This window comes from Leucoraja erinacea, chromosome 16 (assembly GCF_028641065.1).
Source record: "Leucoraja erinacea ecotype New England chromosome 16, Leri_hhj_1, whole genome shotgun sequence".
NCBI lineage: Eukaryota > Metazoa > Chordata > Chondrichthyes > Rajiformes > Rajidae > Leucoraja > Leucoraja erinaceus.
Window position 1 is genome coordinate 43,662,877 of NC_073392.1, and position 21,101 is coordinate 43,683,977.

The window sequence follows — 21,101 nt, forward strand, 5'->3', positions numbered from 1 at the left end:
AGAATGTATTGTGAAAGATGCATTTAGATAGGAAGTTCCAACCATACCAGATGAGTAGGTTTACATCAAATAATATAAGTACAAATAACATTTAAGAATTATACAAATGGATAAATCTACAATTTGAACATAGCTTTTTACAATGTTACATTCAATGAAATAAATGCTTTTGAAATTGCCTTCCTCATGACAATAGCAATAATATTTTTAAAAAATAGAGAACATTTGGAAAATTTGGATCTAAAGTCTCTGCAATAGTTTAGCAAGATTATGTGACTACAAAGTATTATTTCAGTTCACATTAGAAGAATTTCATAATTTGCATATTTGGTATGCCAAGCTACTTATGGATGAACATGCTTTGAACATGAACATATAGATTGTTTTTTATTTCAGCATGTCCTAAAGCACTTACTAGCTAATGATTAATTATAAAGAGATTATAACAATACCTAACTTTGCAAACTATTGCTTTTACTAATTTGTACTTTGAGTTAAATTAATGTATACCTAAAAGCAATATTTTTAATCAAAAATGCCTTTTAAACTTACCTACCTCACAGAAGCAAAGAAAACACTGCTGTTGGCAAATAATCTTGAAGATTCACGTAGATTTTTATCCCAGAAGTTATTATGAGAAGAAATCTATTGAGACGTTTAATTGACAAGGAAAGATTCCTGTATATAAAGAGGTTTGTCTCCAGCAATCAGATCATGTTAAAACAGAAATGCTCCTGGACCATCACTTCATGCAACTCTCAACCAAATATTCAGAATGCATTGTAAGTGCTCATATGTTTCCCATCATGTCTTGTAACCAGGCCAAATCACTTCTCTGGATTTCTAGATGATCCCTATAATAGCTATGAAGTCCTGTGGTTCAACGTGGGTGATATAAAGATGGCATCCTGCCACACTAAATACTATTGTTATGATACAAACAACCTAACTAACTGCAATGAGAACAGAAACCTGAAGCAGTTGTCTTACCCTTTCCCCATGTTTATGCAATACATGTAAGTGAAAGGGGTACGTTCCACAAAAAATATACATGAAATTCTGACCAAAATAATTATTTGAGATAATTGAATATAAGAAGAATCCCATCAGATTAATAACCATAATGGCATTGGAGTCATATTATAGAGTCATGCAGCACGTAAACAGGCTCTTCAGTCCATGCTGACCAAGATGCCCCATCTAGGCTAGTCCCCTATCTCTCTAAATATTTCCTATCCATGTACCTGTGTCTTTTAAATGCCATTTTAGTACCTGCCTCAACTATCTCATCTGGCAGCTCGTTTCATATACCCACCATCCTTTGATTGAAAAAATTGCCCCTTGGGCTCCTACCTTTGTACCTTGTACCTTTCACCTTAAACCTGTGTCCTCTGGTTCTTGGTTCACCTACCCTGAGTAAAATACTCTGTGCATTCAGCCTATCTATTCCCCTTATGATTTTGTGCACCTCCAATATTATCCCAGAGCCTCCTGCTCTCCAAGTAATCAAGTCCTAGCCTGTCCAACCTTTATAGCTCAGGCTATCCGGTCCTGGCAACATTCTTGTAAATTCTCTCTGCACTCTTTCCAGCTTTAATCACAATCTTTAATGAAAAATTATTTTAATTACAATACTTTAATTTGCTTGAGTTGAATTGTAGTAATTTTGTTTGGTTACTTTGATCGAAATCTGCGTAATTCAGTGACGACTTTAACATGCCAAAATGTTGATGTGGGAAACGAGAAGTAATTTATGGCATTAGAGCTTTATTGGAAGCTTCATCTGTTTTAAAGCTATGTTAGAAGTTCAGCGCTATGATTAATACTTTAATAATAACAATCACTCCATTCGGTGATCTGACCAACATGCTACAATTTCACTTATAATGCCCAATGTGGGACATTGCTGGTGCCAGGATGTCAAATTTTCCAAGGTATTTGAAGTTAGTCTTTATTAAATCCCCAAAATACTTTAAAGTCACTTTTTTAGTTGTTAAACAGGATTATAATAAACTTTGCTGTGAGCCAGGACCCCAGTTAGTACAAGAAGAGTGTGCAAACCAGACCCTTTGTGAGTTGAAAGGAAGCAAGGAAACTGGGGCCTTGACAGTTTAAATGGAGAATGGGAAATGGGTCCTTGTCAATGGAAAGACAGAATGGAAATCGTCATGCCAGTGAGGTGAAAGGGAGCTTGGGAGGAAGGGTCTAACGAGTCGAAAGGGGGAGCAATAACTGTGGTCCTAGTGACTAAAAAGTGAGTGCAGTAAGTGTCTTCTGGTGTGCAAGGTCCTGAATCAAGGTTTCTGAATAGGCAGATAGTGGATGATCAGAATTTGTCGTGACTTTTTCGTTTGCATAGCAACCGTGTGTAACAGTTTCACTCACTTTCTTTGGGAACAAACATTTATGCTTTTCACTTGGACATTTTGGGATTGAATCACAACATGGAGGGAAATGGACAGATGATGATTTAGGTTGGACCTCCACTTCAGACTTATGGAGAAGAGGGGAAATAGCTGGTAGAAAGAGAAGATAGGAAGTGACAAGGCAAGGATTGGCAACCAATAGTTCGATCCAGGTCAGGAAACATTGATTGGCACCCACTGAGGGAGACAAAGGTGGAGATAGTAACCAAGACTGGATAAATAGAGAAGCCAAAATGGTGCAAATGGTGGAATCCGATGTGAACTGGTAGAAAAAGAAGAGGGGCAGTAGTGATGGGCATTCTGTTAAGAGATACACCACAACCTTTCAGATTTTGAATTCTAACTCATCCACATCTCAATCTCATTCTTTCTTCAAGGTACCTATCTTAAAGCCCAAGACTTCGATGGATTTTTACCTATTTCTGCTTGCATGTCATTTTCAGTTGAACATCCATTTTTGGCTGATTATAGCATTGTAACGAGCCCTGGCATGATATAAGGCGCTACTTAAACGCTAATCATTGTTATTAATGTAAAACAACAAATTGGCTTTACATATTAATGTTACTGGACAAGGTAATTTATTATCTACTGCTTTATAACCATATAAATAACCATATAACAATTACAGCACGGAAACAGGCCATCTCGGCCGTACAAGTCCGTGCCGAACAATTATTTTCCCTTAGTCCCACCTGCCTGCACTCATACCATAACCCTCCATTCCCTTCTCATCCATATGCCTATCCAATTTATTTTTAAATGTTACCATCGAACCTGCCTCGACCACTTCCACTGGAAGCTCATTCCACACCGCTACCACTCTCTGAGTAAAGATGTTCCCCCTCATGTTACCCCTAAACTTCTGTCCCTTCATTCTGAAGTCATGTCCTCTTGTTTGAATCTTCCCTAATCTCAAAGGGAAAAGCTTGTCCACATCAACTCTGTCTATCCCTCTCATCATTTTAAAGACCTCTATCAAGTCCCCCCTTAACCTTCTGCGCTCCAGAAATAAAGACCTAATTTATTCAACCTTTCTCTGTAACTTAGTTGTTGAAACCCAGGCAACATTCTATCTCCTCTGTACTCTCTCTATTTTGTTGACATCCTTCCTATAATTGGGCGACCAAAATTGTACACCATACTCCAGATTTGGTCTCACCAATGCCCTGTACAATTTTAACATTACGTCCCAGCTTCTATGCTCTGATTTATAAAGGCTAGCATACCAAAAGCTTTCTTCACCACCCTATCTATATGAGATTCCACCTTCAAGGAACTATGCACGGTTATTCCCAGATCCCTCTGTTCAACTGTAGTCTTCAATTCCCTACCATTTACCATGTACGTCCTATTTTGATTTGTCCTGCCAAGGTGTAGCACCTCACATTTATCAGCATTAAACTCCATCTGCCATCTTTCAGCCCATTCTTCCAAATGGCCTAAATCACTCTGTAGACTTTGGAAATCCTCTTCATTTTCCACAACTATCTTGGTATCATTGCATACTTACTAATCCAATTTATAGGAGCAGGGAGGTTCTACTGCAGTTGTACAGGGTCTTGGTGAGACCACACCTGGAGTATTGCGTACATTTTTGGTCTCCTAATCTGAGGAAAGACATTCTTGACATAGAGTGAGTACAGAGAAGGTTCTGGTTCAGACTGATTTCTGGGGTGTCAGGACTTTCATCTGAAGAAAGACTGGATAGACTCGGCTTGTACTCGCTGGAATTTAGAAGATTGAGGGGGGATCTTATAGAAACTTACAAAATTCTTAAGGGGTTGGACAGGCTAGATGCAGGAAGATTGTTCCCGATGTTGGGGAAGTCCAGAACAAGGGGTCACAGTTTAAGGATAAGGGGGAAATCTTTTAGGACCGAGATGAGGAAAACATTTTTACACAGAGAGTGGTGAATCTCTGGAATTCTGAGGCCAGTTCATTGGCTATATTTAAGAGGGAGTTAGATGTGGCCCTTGTGGCTAAAGGGATCAGGGGGTATGGAGAGAAGGCAGGTACAGGATACTGAGTTGGATGATCAGCCATGATCACATAGAATAGCAGGCTTGAAGGGCCGAATGGCCTACTCCTGCACCTACTTTCTATGTTTATGGTATTATTTTACAAATAGCAGAAATGGATACAAATCACCCATATGTGATTTGATTGACGTGAAAAACGTTTTGGGCAGTTAGAAAAGAAGCAAGGAAGAAAGTTGTAGTAACCCTGACCATTATTTTTTCAATCCTCCACAGGTTTAAGAATGGTGGCATGTGCTTGGAGGATTGCATTGTTGTTTAAAAAGGGAGGAAATGATAAATGGGGTAATTGCAGTCCAGTTAATTTCTGTGGTGGAGCAATTATTGGAATAAACCTTCATTTAGAAAGACAAAGATTAATCAGGTATGGCCTGAATGCATTTACAGTATTTAGAAAAGATCCTGGCTGAATAATCCTGGCTGAAAGAACAGTGTATTTTTGACAAGGTCCTGCATTGGAAGGTAATCAAAACCGATCCAAGGGACTAGAAAATTGGATAAAAATCTGTTAGAGGTAGGAAGTAAAGAATAATGGTTGACAGACTGGAAAACTGTTACCATCAGGATTTTATCGGACTTGATATTTGCACTCTTGCCTTTTGGAATATATATAAATAATGTTCACATAAATGTAGGGGGCACAATAAAGAAGTTTGTATATGTGATATGATAAGTGACTAGATACACTACATCCACTGGCACCCCTTCATCCATTTTACTTGTCACATCCTCAAAAAATACCAGAAGATTAGTCAAGCATGATTTCCCTTTCATAAATCCATGTTGACTTGGACTAATCCTTTTACTGCTATCCAAATGCCCCATTATTACCTCTTTAATAATTGACTCCAGCATGTAGTGAACCAGATATGATAAGAGAACTGGAGGTAAAGGAACCGCTTGGAGGTAGTGATCATAATATGATTAGTTTTAACCTGCAATTTGAGAAGGAGAATGTTAAATCGGAAGTGTCAGTAATGCAGTTGAACAAATGGGACTATGAAGGCATGAGAGGGGGAGCTGGCCAAGGTGGACTGGAAAGGGATCCTAGCAGGAATGGTGGTGGAACAGCAATGGCAGGAATTTCTGGGCATAATCCGGAAGACGCAGGATCATTTCATTCCATAAAGGAAGAAAGCTTCTAAGGGGAGTAGGAGGCAACCGTGGCTGACAAGAGAAGTTTGGAATAGAATAAAACTAAAAGAAAAGATGTATAACACAGCAAAGAGTGGCCGAAAGCCAGAGGATTGGGAAACTTTGATAGGACAACAGAAGGAAATACGGGCTGAAAAGATGAAGTACAAACGGAAGCTGGCCGGGTATATAAAGAAGGACTGTAGAAGCTTATTTAGATATGTTAAGGGAAAAAGAGAAGCAAAGTCAAATGTGGGTCCCTTGAAGGCAGACATGGGTGAAATTATTATGGGCAAGAAGGAAATGGCAGAAGAGTTGAATAGGTACTTCGGATCTGTCTTCACTAAGGAAGGCACAAACAATCTCCCAGATGTACTGGAGGACAGAGGGTCTAAGGGGGTAGAGGAACTGAAAGAAATTTTAATTAGGCGAGAAATAGTATTGCGTAGGCTAATGGGACTGAAGGATGATAAATCCCCTGGACCTGATGGTCTGCATCCCAGGGTCCTCAGGGAGGTAGCTCTAGAAATAGTGGAGGCATTGGTGATCATTTTCCAATGTTCCAATAGATTCAGGATCAGTTCCTGTGGATTGGAAGATAGCTAATGTTATCCCATTTTTCAAGAAAGGTGCGAGAGAGAAAACGGGGAATTACAGACCAGTTAGCCTGACTTCGGTGGGAAAGATGCTGGGGTCAATTATTAAAGAGGTAATAATGGGGCATTTGGATAGCAGTAAAAGGATTAGTCCAAGTCAACATGGATTTCTGAAGGGGAAATCATGCTTGACTAATCTTCTGGAATTTTTTGAGGATGTGACAAATAAAATGGATGAAGGGGTGCCAGTGGATGTAGTGTATCTAGACTTTCAGAATGCCTTTGATAAGGTCCCGCACGGGAGACTGGTGACTAAGATTAGAGCACATGGTATTGGGGGTAGGGTGTTGACATGGATAGAAAATTGGTTGGCAGACCGAAAGCAAAGAGTAGGAGTGAATGGGTCCTTTTCAGAATGGCAGGCAGTGGCGAGTGGAGTGCCGCAAGGCTCGGTGTTGGGGCCGCAACTGTTTACCATATATATTAATGATTTGGAAGAGGGAATTAGGAGCAACACTATCAAGTTTGCAGATGACACAAAGCTAGGTGGCAGTGAGCTGTGAAGAGGATGTTAGGAGGTTGCAGGTTGACCTGGACAGGTTGAGTGAGTGGGCAGATGCGTGGCAGATGCAGTATAATATAGATAAATGTGAGGTTATCCACTTTGGCTGCAAAAACAAGGGGGCAGATTATTATCTCAATGGGGTTAGGTTAGGTAAGGGGGAGGTCCAGTGAGACCTGGGCGTCCTTGTACACCGGTCACTGAAAGTTGGCTTACAGGTACAGCAGGCAGTGAAGAAAGCTAATGAAATGTTGGCTTTCATAACAAAAGGATTTCAGCATAGGAGTAAAGAGGTTCTTCTGCAGTTGTATAGGGCTCTGGTGAGACCACATCTGGAGTATTGTGTACAGTTTTGGTCTCCTAATTTGAAGAAGGACATCCTTGTGATTGAAGCAGTGCAGCATAGGTTCACGAGATTGATCCCTGGGATGGTGGGACTGTCATATGAGGAAAGATTGAAAAGACTAGGCTTGTATTCACTGGAGTTTAGAAGGATGAGGAGGGATCTTATAGAAACAAATAAAATTATAAAAGGACTGGACAAACTCGATGCAGGAAAAATGTTCCCAATGTTGGTCGAGTCCAGAACCAGGGGCCACAGTCTTAGAATAAAGGGGAGGTCATTTAAGACTGAGGTAAGAAAAAACGTTTTCACCCAGAGAGTTGTGAATTTATGGAATTCCCTACCACAGAGGGCAGTGGAGGCCAAGTCACTGCATGGATTTAAGAGAGAGTTAGATAGAGCTCTAGGGGGTTAGTGGAGTCAAGGGATATGCAGGTGCAGCAGGCAGTGAAGAAAGCGAATGGTATGTTAGCTTTCATAGCAAAAGGATTTGAGTATAGGAGCAGGGAGGTTCTACTGCAGTTGTACAGGGTCTTGGTGAGACCACACCTGGAGTATTGCGTACAGTTTTGGTCTCCAAATCTGAGGAAGGACATTATTGCCATAGAGGGAGTGCAGAGAAGGTTCACCAGACTGATTCCTGGGATGTCAGGACTGTCTTATGAAGAAAGACTGGATAGACTTTGTGTATACTCTCTAGAATTTAGGAGATTGAGAGGGGATCTTATAGAAACTTACAAAATTCTTAAGGGGTTGGACTAGATGCAGGAAGATTGCTCCCGATGTTGGGGAAGTCCAGGACAAGGGGTCACAGCTTAAGGATAAGGGGGGAATCCTTTAAAACCGAGATGAGAAGAACTTTTTTCACACAGAGAGTGGTGAATCTCTGGAACTCTCTGCCGCAGAGGGTAGTCGAGGCCAGTTCATTGGCTATATTTAAGAGGGAGTTAGATGTGGCCCTTGTGGCTAAGGGGATCAGAGGATATGGAGAGAAGGCGGGATACTGAGTTGGATGATCAGCCATGATCATATTGAATTGCGGTGCAGGCTCGAAGGGCTGAATGGCCTACTCCTGCACCTAATTTCTATGTTTCTATGATATGGGGAGAAGGCAGGCACGAGTTATTGATAGGAGACGATCAGCCATGATCAAAATGAATGGTGGTGCTGGCTCGAAGGGCCGAATGGCCTCCTCCTGCACCTAGTTTCTATGTTTCTATGATACAGAAATTGGCTGTAAAGTGATAGTGATAAGCAAAACATTGCACTGATGGAAAAGATAGGACATTTGGATAGCTGGGCAGGAAATTGCCAAATGGAAATTAACCCAGAAAAGTTTAAGTACTACCAGGGATAGAAATACATACTCATTCATGGGAGGATATTGAGTGGTGTGAATAAGAAAGCGACCTTGGCACATATGTCCACAGATCATTAACAGTAAAATGAAGAGTCAATAAGTTTGTTAAAAAGACATATGGGTTGTTTTCTCTTATTAATGAAAACGATGTACAGAGCTGGTTACTGTATATACAGTATATACTGCACAGTTTTCTTAAATGCATACAGTTCTGATCACTACATTAAAGGAAAGATCCAATTGCAATGTCATAAATGCAGGAAAGGATTATTGGGATGTTGCCGAGGCTGTAATAATACTACTATGTAGAAATACCAGGTAAGATTTGCTTTTTTTGGAGCAGAGACTGTTGAAAGTTTTCTTCATTCCAAGGTGGTCATGAACAACCTGAAAGGGTGATGGAGAAATAAACTTTCCTACAGAAGTGCTTGGATGTGTACTTGAAGGTAGAATCAAGCAGGGTAACTGTTTTCCAACTGACATGAATTTAATAGCGTCCTGTTTCATAAATTTAATTTGGTCTGTGATTCAATCATCATCAACATAGTTAGGTCTCAGTGATTTATTATTGTGCAAACAAATGTAAAATGTGCTTGAGTTAAAGTAATATAATTTAAACTTAATGGCCTGAAACTATTACATGAGACATGGAAGTACAGATGGTCAACAGTTGTAGCTGACATTTTCTGATTCTCGTGTTATTCCAGTGCATTCATTTATCGGCTTTGTTCTTTAAAAAAAAAAACATTTGTTATTCTTTTGCATTCCCAGTGCCAATAAAACATAAAAGGGTTTAACACAAAGTTTTTGAGACCACTTGCTTATAAATTCAATAAGTAAGGTTGTAAACTGAAAACCAAATCCCGAGTCATTGCATTTTGTTGAGTTTTGACAACAAATGAACTAAACTAATGCCAATCACGAGACAGCCACTTACCACATTTTAAAAACTATTTATAATATACCATTGGTTTACTGAAAAAAAAGGAAATGGAACATTAACAATTGAAAATGTGCTAAATTGGCCTTAATATGAAGCAAATGTAAAATTCCATAATTTAATTCAACCTCTTCCATCATGATTGATGATTATGATTGTTTGATTGCTCTAACAGTGCCCTCCATAATGTTTGGGACAAACATAGAAACATAGAAATTAGATGCAGGAGTAGGCCATTCGGCCCTTCGAGCCTGCACCGCCATTCAATATGATCATGGCTGATCATCCAACTCAGTATCCTGTACCTGCCTTCTCTCCATACCCCCTGATCCCTTTAGCCCCAAGGGCCACAGCTAACTCCCTCTTAAATATAGCCAATAAACTGGCCTCAACTACCTTCTGTGGCAGAGAATTTCAGAGATTCACCACTCTCTGTGTGAAAAATATTTTTCTCATCTCGGCCCTTATCCTTAAACTGTGACCCCTTGTTCTGGACTTCCCCAACATCGGGAACAATCTTCCTGCATCTAGCCTGTCCAACCCCTTAAGAATTTTGTTCAAGAAGGAACTGCAGATGCTGGAAAATCGAAGGTACGCAAAAATGCTGGGAGAAACTCAGCGGGTGCAGCAGCATCTATGGAGCGAAGGAAATAGGCAACGTTTCGGGCCTGAAGAAGGGTTTCTTCGCTCCATAGATGCTGCTGCACCCACTGAGTTTCTCCAGCATTTTTGTGTACCTTCGGCTTCAGGCGGGGGCTGGCGAGGAGTGTCCTGCTACAGCCAGGGGAGGGGAATGGCTTTAGGTGGGGGCTGGGGAGGGGGGGGGGGGGGGTGTCTTGCAGCTGGGAACAGGGATAGCTTCTGGCGGGCGCTGTCAGGGGCCGGTGGTGGGGGGGGGAAACGCTGCCGTGGCCTCCCGTTGCCATAGCCATGGCCTGTTGCTGCCGTGGCCGTGGCCTATTGCTGCCGCTCTCCACCGGCTTCAGGCAAGGACCGGTGGGGAGCATCCTGCAGCTGGGGACGAGGGCGCCTTCAGGTGGGGTCTGGTGGGGGAAGTGTCCTGCAGCTAGTGACGGTGGGGGCCGGTGGGGGAGGGGAGCATCCAGCAGCTGGGGATGGCTTCAGGCAAGGACTGGCAGGAGAATCCTGTAGCCTGGGGAGGGGGGATGGATTCAGGGGGGGGGGCCGGCCGGTGCGTCCTGTAGCCGGGCACGGGTTCAGGCGGGGGCCGGCGGGGAGCGTTCTGCAGCCGGGGAGGGGGACGGCTTCAGGCAGGGGCCAGCGGGGAGCGTCCTGCAGCCTGGGGAGGGGGGTGGCTTTAGGAGGGATCTGGTGGGGGGGGGGGGGGGGGGGGGAGCTGGGGGGGGGGGGGTGGCTTCTTGCTAGGGAGGGATGGCGGGAGGGTTCTGCAGCCTGGGGAGGGGGACGGCTTAATGCAGGGCCTGTCGGGGACCGGTGGGGGGGAGCGCTGCCATGGCAGGGTGGGTGGGGGGGGAGGGTGTGTGTGGGGGGCGGGAGGAGGGTGTGTGTGGGAAGGGGAGGAGAGATGACAGGAGAAAAGACCAATCCGCGCGGCGCTGACTGGCAGGAGAGGAGATTGATCTGCGCATGCGCGGTTTTTAAGATTTTTAAACTTCGCTAACTTTTACATCAGACCACTGATCGGAACAAAATTTGGTGCACTTGCAGCGCAGGACAAGCTGCCGAAAAATCGTAGCTGTATCGCGTACCGTTTCTGTGCAAATATAAAGACCGTGCAAACCGGAAGATAACAAGATTAGAGCTTTAGTTATGTATAGATGCTCAATTGGGCTCAGATCGGGTGATCTCAAGAACTGATCATTATTTCGCTTTGAAAAACTCCTTTGTTGCTTTAGCAGCATTGTCTTTCTGTAGAATGAACTGCCGGCCAATGAGTTTTGAGGCATTTGTTTGAACGAGCAGATAGGATGTGTCTATATACTGTAGAATTCATTAAGCTACCACCATCAGCAATTGTATCATCAATGAAGATAAGTGAGCCAAGTACCTTCAGCAGCCATACATGCCCAGGCCATAATACCCCCACCTCCGTGTTTCACAGATTAAGTGGTATGCTTTGGATCTTGGGCAGTTCCTTCTCTCCTTCATACTTTACTCTTGCCATCACTCTGATATAAGTTAATCTTCGTCTCATCTGTCCACAAGACCTTTTTCCAGAATTGTGGTTGCTCTTTTAAGTACTTCTTGGCAAACTGTAACCCGGCCATCCTATTTATGCGGATAACCAGTAGTTTGCTTCTTGCAGTGTAGCCTCTGTATTTCTGTTCATGAAGTCATCTGCGGACAATGAACATTGACAAATCCACACCTAACTCCTGAAGAGTGTTTTTGATCTGTCGTACAGGTGTTTGGGGTTTTTTTGAGCTGTGGAGGTCTCCCTTGGCCTACCAATCCCTTTGCGATTAGTAAGCTCACCAGTGCTCTCTTTCTTCTTAATGATGTTCTAAACAGTTGATTTTGGTAAGTCTAAGGTTTGGCTGATGTCTCTAACAATTTTTTTCTTGTTTCTCGAAGAGGGGATGGGGGGGGGGTTGAGGGGAAATGGAGTAAGTGCTGGGACCTCCCCCCACATCGACCTCCGACAGCCCCCGCTAGAAGTAACCCCCCTCCCCCGGCTACAGGATGCTCTCCCCCACCCCCACCGACCCCCAACACCCCAACAGCCCCCTCCTGAAGCCGTCCCCCTCCCCCGCTGCAGGACACTCCCCCCCCCACCGGGACCCGCCTGAAGCAATCCCGTCCCCAGCTGCAGGATGCTCCCCACTGGCCCTCGCCTGAAGGATCCCTGTTCCCAACTGCAGGTCCCTGAGCTGGGGATGGCTTCAGGCTGGGCCCGGTGGGGGACATCCTGCAGCTCGGGACGGGACGGCTTCAGGCAGGGCCGGTGGGGGGAGAGCGTCCTGCAGCAGGGGAGGGGGACCACTCCAGGAAGGGGCTGTCTGGGGCCCGGAGGCGGCTAGGCCACAGCAGCGCTCCCCCATCCCCACCCCCACCGGCCGCCTACAGGCCTCGCCTGAAGCCGTCCCCCTCCTCCGGCTGCAGAACGCAACAAGAAAGAATGGATTGAATAAATCTCATCTTTAACGTTTAAATTGTTGTTATATTTTAAGAGTTATTCACATTTTAAACTTTAATAAATCCCTTTTCCACTTGCTGTGCTCGTCAGCTGTGCCTGCGCAGTAATACCTGCGTGTAATACGTCACAATGGGAACCAAATGGGCAGGAATGGCTATGCCGCCGGAGAGCTGGCACGAATGGATGGGGGGGTGAGGGGGGATGGAGTGAGTGTGCGTGGTGGGGAAGGGCAAGGGGCGGAGTGGGGGGGGGGTGAGGGGAGGGGAGGGGGTGTCACAACGGGAACCCGTCAGCCACACCTGCACTGTTAGGGGCTATGGGTGAGTGGTGGAATATTGCATTGGGGGAACGGGTGAGTGGTGGAATATTGCGTTGGGGAATGGGTTACGTTGGGGGACCAGGCCTCCCGTGTGACTGCGACCCAGTGCCTTTTATAGGCTGAAGAGAAAACTGAAGGAGACTAGCTCCCAAAACAAGCATTAGCTAAAGATTGCTGCAATACAGGTCTGGCAGAGCATCACCAGAGAAGACACCGAACAACCAGTGATGTCCATGAACTGCAGAGTTCAAGCAGTCATTGCATGCAAAGGACATGCAACAAAATACTAAACATGACTACTTTCATTTACATGACATTGCTGTGTCGCAAACATTATGGTGCCCTGAAATGGGGGGGACTGCGTATAAACACAGCTGTAATTTCTACATGGTGAAACCAAAATGTATAAAAACGGCCTTTATTAAAATCTGACAATGTGCACTTTAACTACGTGTGATATTTTCTATTACAAATCTCAAATTGTGGTGTACAGAGACAAATAAATAAATGATGGGTCTTTGTCCCAAACATTATGGAGGGCACTGTATGTATTTAAATGAAACTGAGAAATAAATTATAATCAGATCTCAAAACAATCAATATGCTAACAAGACCATTTATTACCTCTTGAGATTAGTAATGATGGGGTCTTCCTAACATAGTCTTGCTTAATCATGTGGAAACTGCTGAAATATTATCCAAATCAAAATATTTTGCAAAGACTGGTAGATTAATCTTGGCGTTATTGGACAATATATTTAAAATATTCACGTGTCAACCTTGAAATAAGCAAAAATTGATGAATAGACATGGACTTGCAATTGAAACACTGCACCTAGCTAATGTGACTGATTTTTGAAATTCACTTTACAGATCAGGTCCTTAAAACAGCAACAGCATTATCAGTGTCAATAGGCAACGTTCCAAACACTTTCAGATAGTCATCTGCATTGTTATCTTCTCCATCTTAAGTGCTTAAGGAGGGAGTGTTGCGTTTTTAATCTGCCATCTTTCCACTGATAAATTGAGCCTTCAAATCTACCATTATCATAAAAAAAACTGTGCGAGCTGTCTTGTTTATATCCCAATCAATTACATCAAAAATCACGTCTTCGTTTTCCTAGGATCTTGTGCTGGTGAATTGTCTGCCGTGTTTGCCCATGTTACATGTGATTTGACTTCAAAAATAACTTAGGAATTCTGAGAATTTAGAACATCATGGGGATACATAAAGTATTAAGTTGTTTCTTTTCATCGGCCATTGCAGTGAATTGAAATTTTGAAGGACCAACATTTCCTTCTGGCCAAATTTAAGGCATTCCCCTGTCTGCTCTACCAGCACATCCACTTGTAAACTTTATAGTAATCGATAATAATATATATCAGTACCTTATTTGAAAGCTTTCCCATTCATTGTTTATTTTACATTATTTCCCATTTGTTGTGTTAATTTTTAAGGTTTCTTTTTCCATCAAATGATCAATGTTGGGGGGGGATTAATTTTATTTTCTGAGTAATAGATTTATGTAGGGGCTTCTGGAGCGAGAAGGGTTTTCTTTCACAAACAAGGAGTCATGTTCAAATGGTGCAATTAAAAGCCTTGAGCATGGTCATGCACAGGAATAACATGTAATTTGTGGAATCTTGTGCGAATCCCCTATAGGCCTTGGTGATTTGTGACCATCGTGAGTGTTCCAAAACCAGTGGTTCTTAACAGAGATTGCTATTGCAAGGAGTGGAGCTAAATCACATGGTGTAATGATGGATAGGCAGCATAACCATAGAAGAGTACACAGTCAAATATTGTGATGGTGGAGGTAGATATTTGGGTAAGGAACATTCCTTTTGCACCTTTTTTCATCAGAGAAAATGGAAGGACTATCCAGCGCTTTGGAGATACATGGCCCTTTGGGGCATGAGGGAAGAATCCATGGCAAATACTATGACTAAACAATTAAGGGCTGTCCTCTATAGATTCACCCCAGCAGTCCTTAGTACTTTTAATAAGACCTATTGCCCTGGTCGTTGTGCATGCCATCTTCAATTTTATAAAGAGCATGGATATCTGGATGTTAAAAGCATAATTTGGGAAGTAAATCTCACACATTTGTAGTTATTGGTGGATCTGAAACATAAAAGATAGGATTGCTGTTGCAATCCAAATGGTGTATTAAAGGAATTATAGGATGTGCACGGTGCCACTGGTAGAACAGAGCGAGAGGCTGAGTGACCTACTTTCCACTCTATTTTTCTTAATCTTATGTGTATTCTTAGATTAAGAAACAACAAGTAGATGTTGAACACCAAATTAACATTATTGCCAAATGCACTGTCTCTATATGTGTGTAGCATGAGTGTGGGGCATACTCATTTCAAATTGCCATGGTGCCTTAAATGATCAAAGTAATGCTGACCTAACTTCGTGCTGACCTCATCTTGCAGTTCCATTCAAGCTTATACAGCATTAAGAAAACATGCACTATTGATTGATGTTCCAGGACATTGCTGTTAATCATGGTTGAAATACCAGCAAGTTGGAACTAAGAATAGTGCTAGGGGGGTGGACCTGTTTTGGATGTTTTTGATCAACAGAATTCATTCTGGATTTTGTGGTTTCCTTGTATGAATAGCAGCTTGATGAATTTTCCCTTCTGAGAATATGTTTTTAAATTGTATTTTGACATACCTCAATGATTTTCCCATTTCAGACTGGCTATGAGGCTGATGGCATGTCTACAATGGTAAATTATTTTGAGTATACCAAATGCAAATGAAGGTATTAACTCCTCCTCATTCTGCCTTTGATTTCAATAAAAAAAATTTTGGCAGGTTATTATTAAACTTAGAAATTTAATACCGACTCAACTATTCTGCACAGCCAGGCTTTTGGTTCACGAGAATTCTGTAGCACTAGAGAATAAATAACAAAACTGTGGGATATTGTGTCATTTAAGTTGTAAAGATTAGTAATGCAACCTTAGCATAAAAGTCGCAAAAAAACAGCACTAAAGAGAAAATCAGATATCTGTCATCCCAGCTATAAGGGCTTGACAGCTGATGTCCATATATGCAAGATTTCTGTCATTCTCCGACTATTTTGATGCTTTGTACGATCTCCAATACCTAGGAGCTCTCTGAATGGGAGGTAAATGGAAAATTCTGTAAAATTGCACCTCAAAGAATACAGATATTTTAAAGGTGAGGAGGACAGTATGTTTCCAGCTATGATGAAAGCTCAAAATGGAATTCATACACATGTTGTATACATCATTTGGCTGTTTATAGATGGGATACAAAGGAAGGCAAACTCAATCAGAAAGCACAAAAATAGAATCCCTATTTAATTTATAAATGTAACACTTTAGCATTGTCACAAATTTAACAAAATAGGAGTTCAAGATATTAGCCAGACATCACAAAATTGCCTTCTCCAAAATACAATCTGTTTCACATTTACAGATTGATGGTAGTGTACTAAGCTGCTTCACCAATTATAAGGATTTTATTACCTCTCATACAAAACTGTACTTCGAAATGCACATTTTTACCCGACAAATAAAGTCTCATTAAAAGACTCATCACAATGCAGCAATCAAAAATAGGAAAAGAACGATCAGAACAATTCAATACTAAAAAGTACTTTAAAAGATCAAACTAGAAAGGCAAACTGGAAAAGGCAATTTTGGATTTAGTGTGATACAGTAAACCGGATTTGTTAAGGGAACTCAAAGTAAAGGAACCATTAGAAGGTAGCGATCACAACCTGATAGTTTTAATCTGCAATTTGAGAGGGAGAGGGTGAAATCGGATGTTTCAACTTTGCAGCTGGGCAAAGGGAACTACTGAGGCATGAGGGAGGAGCTGGCCAAAGTTGACTGCAAAGGGACCCCAGCAGGGACGACGGTGGAACAGCAATGGCAGGAATTTCTGGGAATCGAAACATGGAACATAGAAAATAGGTGCAGGAGTAAGCCATTCGGCCCTTCGAGCCTGCACTGCCATTCAATATGATCATGGCTGATCATCCAACTCAGTATCCCGTAGGTATACAAAATTGCTGGAGAAACTCAGCGGGTGCAGCAGCATCTATGGAGCGAAGGAAATAGGTGACGTTTCAAGCTGAAACCCTTCTTCAGACTGATGGAGGGTGGGGGGGAGAAGGAAGGAAAAAGGGCGGTGGAGGAGCCCGAGGGCGGAGACAGCTCGAGGGTTAAGGAAGGGGAGGAGACAGCAAGGGCTAGCAAAACTGGGAGAATTCAACGTTCATGCCATCAGGACGCAAGCTACCCAGGCGGAATATGAGGTGCTGTTCCTCCAATTTCCGGTGTTGCTCACTCTGGCAATGGAGGAGACCCAGGACAGAGAGGTCGGAGTGGGAATGGGAGGGGGAGTTGAAGTGCTGAGCCACCGGGAGTTCAGGTAGGTTATTGCGGCCTGAGCGGAGGTGTTCGGCGAAACGATCGTCCAACCTCCGCTTAGTCTCCCCGATGTAAATCATCTATGGTGGCGGAGGGGAATCCCCGTTCCCTGAAGAACGAGGACATTTCACCTATTTTGTACAAACCAACTGACTCATATGGCTATCTGGACTACACGTCTTCCCACCCTGCCCCCTGTAAAGACTCCATCCCCTACTCCCAATTCCTTCGCCTACGCCGCATCTGTTCCCAGGATGAGACATTCCATACCAGGGCAACAGAAATGTCCTCGTTCTTCAGTGAACGTGGATTCCCCTCCGCCACCATAGATGAGGCTCGCACCAGGGTCTCATCCATACCCCGCAACACTGCTCTCTCTCCCCATCCCCACACTCGCAACAAGGGCAGAGTCCCCCTGGTCCTCACCTTTCACCCCACCAGCCGGCAAATACAACACATAATCCTCCGCTATTTCCGCCACCTCCAACATGACCCCACCACTCGCCACATCTTCCCATCTCACCCCATGTCTGCCGTCCGTAAAGACCGCTCCCTCCGCAACTCCCTTGTCAATTCTTCCCTTCCCTTCCATACCACCCCCTCCCCGGACACTTTCCGTTGCAACCGCAAGAAATGCAACACCTGTCCCTTCACCTCCCCCCTCGACTCCATTCAAGGACCTAAGCAGTCATTCCAGGTGCGACAAAGGTTCACCTGTATCTCCTCCAACCTCATCTACTGCATCCGCTGCTCTACATGTCAGCTGATTTACATCGGGGAAACTAAGCGGAGGTTGGGCGATCGTTTCGCCGAACACCTCCGCTCAGTCCGCAATAACCTACCAATTCTACCAATTTTGTTAGCCCTTGCTGTCTCCTCCCCTTCCTTAACCCTCGAGTTGTCTCCTCCCATCCCCCCGCCCTCGGGCTCCTCCACCTCCCTTTTGCCACCAAAGTGGATAACCTCACATTTATCCACATTATACTAAATCTGCCATGCATTTGCCCACTCACCCAGCCTATCCAAGTCACCTTGCAGCCTCCTAGCATCCTCCACACAGCTAACATTGCCACACAGCTTTGTGTCATCCGCAAACGTGGAGATGCTGCATTTAATTCCCTCGTCTAAATCATTAATATATATTGTAAATAGCTGGAGTCCCAGCACCGAGCCTTGCGGTACCCCAGTAGTCACTTCCTGCCATTCTGAAAAGGACCCGTTTACTCCTACTCTTTGCTTCCTGTCTGCCAGCCAGTTCTCTATCCACATCAATACTGAACCCCCAATACCGTGTGCTTTAAGTTTGCATACTAATCTCTTATATGGGACCCTGTCGAAACCTTCTGAAAGTCCAGATATAACACATCCACTGGTTCTCCCTCATCCACTCTACTAGTTACATCCTCGAAAAATTCTGTAAGATTCGTCAGACATGATTTACCTTTCATAAATCCATGCTGGCTTTGTCCAATGATTACATCACTTTCCAAATGTGCTGCTATTCCATCTTTAATAACTGACTAGCAGTTTCCCCACTACCGATGTTAGACTAACTGGTCTGTAATTCCCCGTTTTCTCTCTCCCTCCTTTTTTAAAAAGGGAGGTTACATTAGCTACCCTCCAATCCTCAGGAACTACTCCAGAATCTAAAGAGTTTTAAAAATTATCACTAATGCATCCACTATTTCTGGGGCTACAGTTTCCTTAAGTACTCTGGGATGCAGCCTATCTGGCCCTGGGGATTTATCGGCCTTTAATCCATTCAATTTACCTAACACCACTTCCTGGCTAACCTGGATTTCACTCAGTTCCATCTCATTTGACCCCCGGACCCCTGCTATTTCCGGCAGATTATTTATGTCTTCCTTAGTGAAGACAGATCCAAAGTAGTTATTCAATTGGTCTGCCATATCCTTGGTCCCCATGATCAATTCACCTGCAAGGGACCTACATTTGTTTTAACTAATCTTTTTCTCTTCACATATCTATAAAGACTTTTGCAGTCAGTTTTTATGTTCCCTGCCAGTTTTCTTTCATAATCTATTTTCCCTTTCCTAATTAATCCCTTTGAATAATCTGGAAGATGCAGGATCTTTTCATTCCAAAGAGGAAGAAAGATTCTAGGGGAAGAAAGAGGTGACCGTGGCTGACAAGGAAAGTCAAGGACAATATAAAGCTAAAAGAGAAGGCGTATAACATAGCAAAGATTAGTGGGAAGCTAGAGGATTGGAAAGCTTTTAAAGAACAACAGAGGGTAACTAAAAAGAAAATACAGGGAGAAAAGATAAAATACGAAGGTTAGTTGGCAATAATATAAAAGACGATTGCAAGAGTTTCAGTTATATAAAGAGCAAGAAAGAGGCAAGAGTGGATGGTGGACCGCTGGAGAATGATGCAGGAGAAGTGATAATGGGGAATAAAGAAATGGAAGAGAAGTTAAATAACCTTTTTGCATCAATCTTCACAGTGGAAGACACCAGCTACATGTCTGAAATTCAAGAGTGTCAGGGGGTGGAAGTTTGTGGTGGCTATTACCAGGGAGAAGGTGTTTGGGAAGCCGAAAGGGCTGAAGGTGGATAAGTCACCTGGGCCGGATGTACTGCACCGTAGGGTTCTGAAAGAGGTGGCTTTAGAGATTGTTGAGGCATTGATATTTCAGGAATCACTAGAGTCAGGAGTGGTCCCAGATGATTGGAACATTGCCAATATTACCCAGCTGTATAAAAAGGGAGCAAGGCAGAATAGTGGGAACTATAGACCAGTTAGTCTGACTTTTGTGGTTGGTAAGATTTTAGAGTTCATTTTTAAAGATGAGGTTATGGAGTACTTTGGAGTTCACGATAAAGGGGGCTTTTTCTGGTTGGATGCCAGTGACTAGTGGAGTTCCACAAGGGTCGGTGCTGGGGCAGCTACTCATTGTATATTAATGATTTGGACGAGGGGATTGAAGGCTTTGTGGCAAAGTTTATGGATTATATGAAAATAGGTGGAGGGGCAGGTAGTGTAGAGAAAGCAGGGACTCTGCAGAACTTAAACAAGTTGAGAGAGTGGGCACAGAAGTGACAGATGGAATATAGTGTAGCAAAGTGTGGAGTCATGCATTTTGGTAGTAGGAATAAAGACACAGACTATTTTCTAAATGGGGTGAGAATTCAGAAATCGGAGGTGCAAAGGGACTTGGGAATGTTGTTGCAGGATTCCCAAAAAGTTAATTTGCAAGTCGAAATGGTAGTAAAGAAAGCAAACTCAATACTCAGCATTTACAATATTTCAAGGGGACTTTTATACAAAAACAGAGATGTAATGTTGAGGCTCTATAAGGTGCTGATCAGGCCGCATTTGGAATATTGCGAGCAATTTTGGGCACCATATCTGAGGAAGGATATGCTGGCTCTGGAGAGGGTCCAGAGGAAGTGTACAAGAATTATCCCAGGAATGAGTAGGTTAACCTATGATGAGCATTTGTCGGTACTGCGCCTGTACTCGCTGAAGTTTAGAAGAATGAGGGGGGACCTCATTGAAACATACAGAATAGTGAAAGGCTACAATAGAGTGGATGTGGAGAAGATGTTTCCATTAATGGGAGAGTCTAGAACTAGAGGCCATAGCCTCAGAATTAAAGGACATTCTTATAGGAAAGAGATGAGGACATTGATTTGGTCAAAGGGTGGTGAATCAATTCTTTGCCACAGAAGGCTGTAGAGGCCAAGTCAGTGGATATTTTTAAGGCAGAGATAGATAGATTCTTGATTAGTACTGGTGTCAGAGATTATGGGGAGGAGGCAGGAGGACAGGATTAGGAGGGAGAGAAAGATCAGCCATGATGGAATGGCGCAGTAGACAATG

At 43.2% G+C, this 21,101-nt stretch overlaps 2 protein-coding genes across 2 annotated transcripts in view; one reads left to right on the forward strand and one right to left on the reverse strand.

Moving 5' to 3' along the window:
- The window catches only part of LOC129704876 (asporin-like), a 43,467-nt gene extending 41,930 nt beyond the window's left edge, over positions 1-1,537 (reverse strand). The window contains 1 exon segment of the mRNA XM_055648275.1: positions 557-1,537. The gene's annotated coding sequence lies outside the window, so the exon portion shown is untranslated.
- Positions 1-21,101, forward strand: part of cenpp (centromere protein P) — a 287,161-nt gene that overhangs the window by 197,457 nt on the left and 68,603 nt on the right. The window lies entirely within an intron of this gene.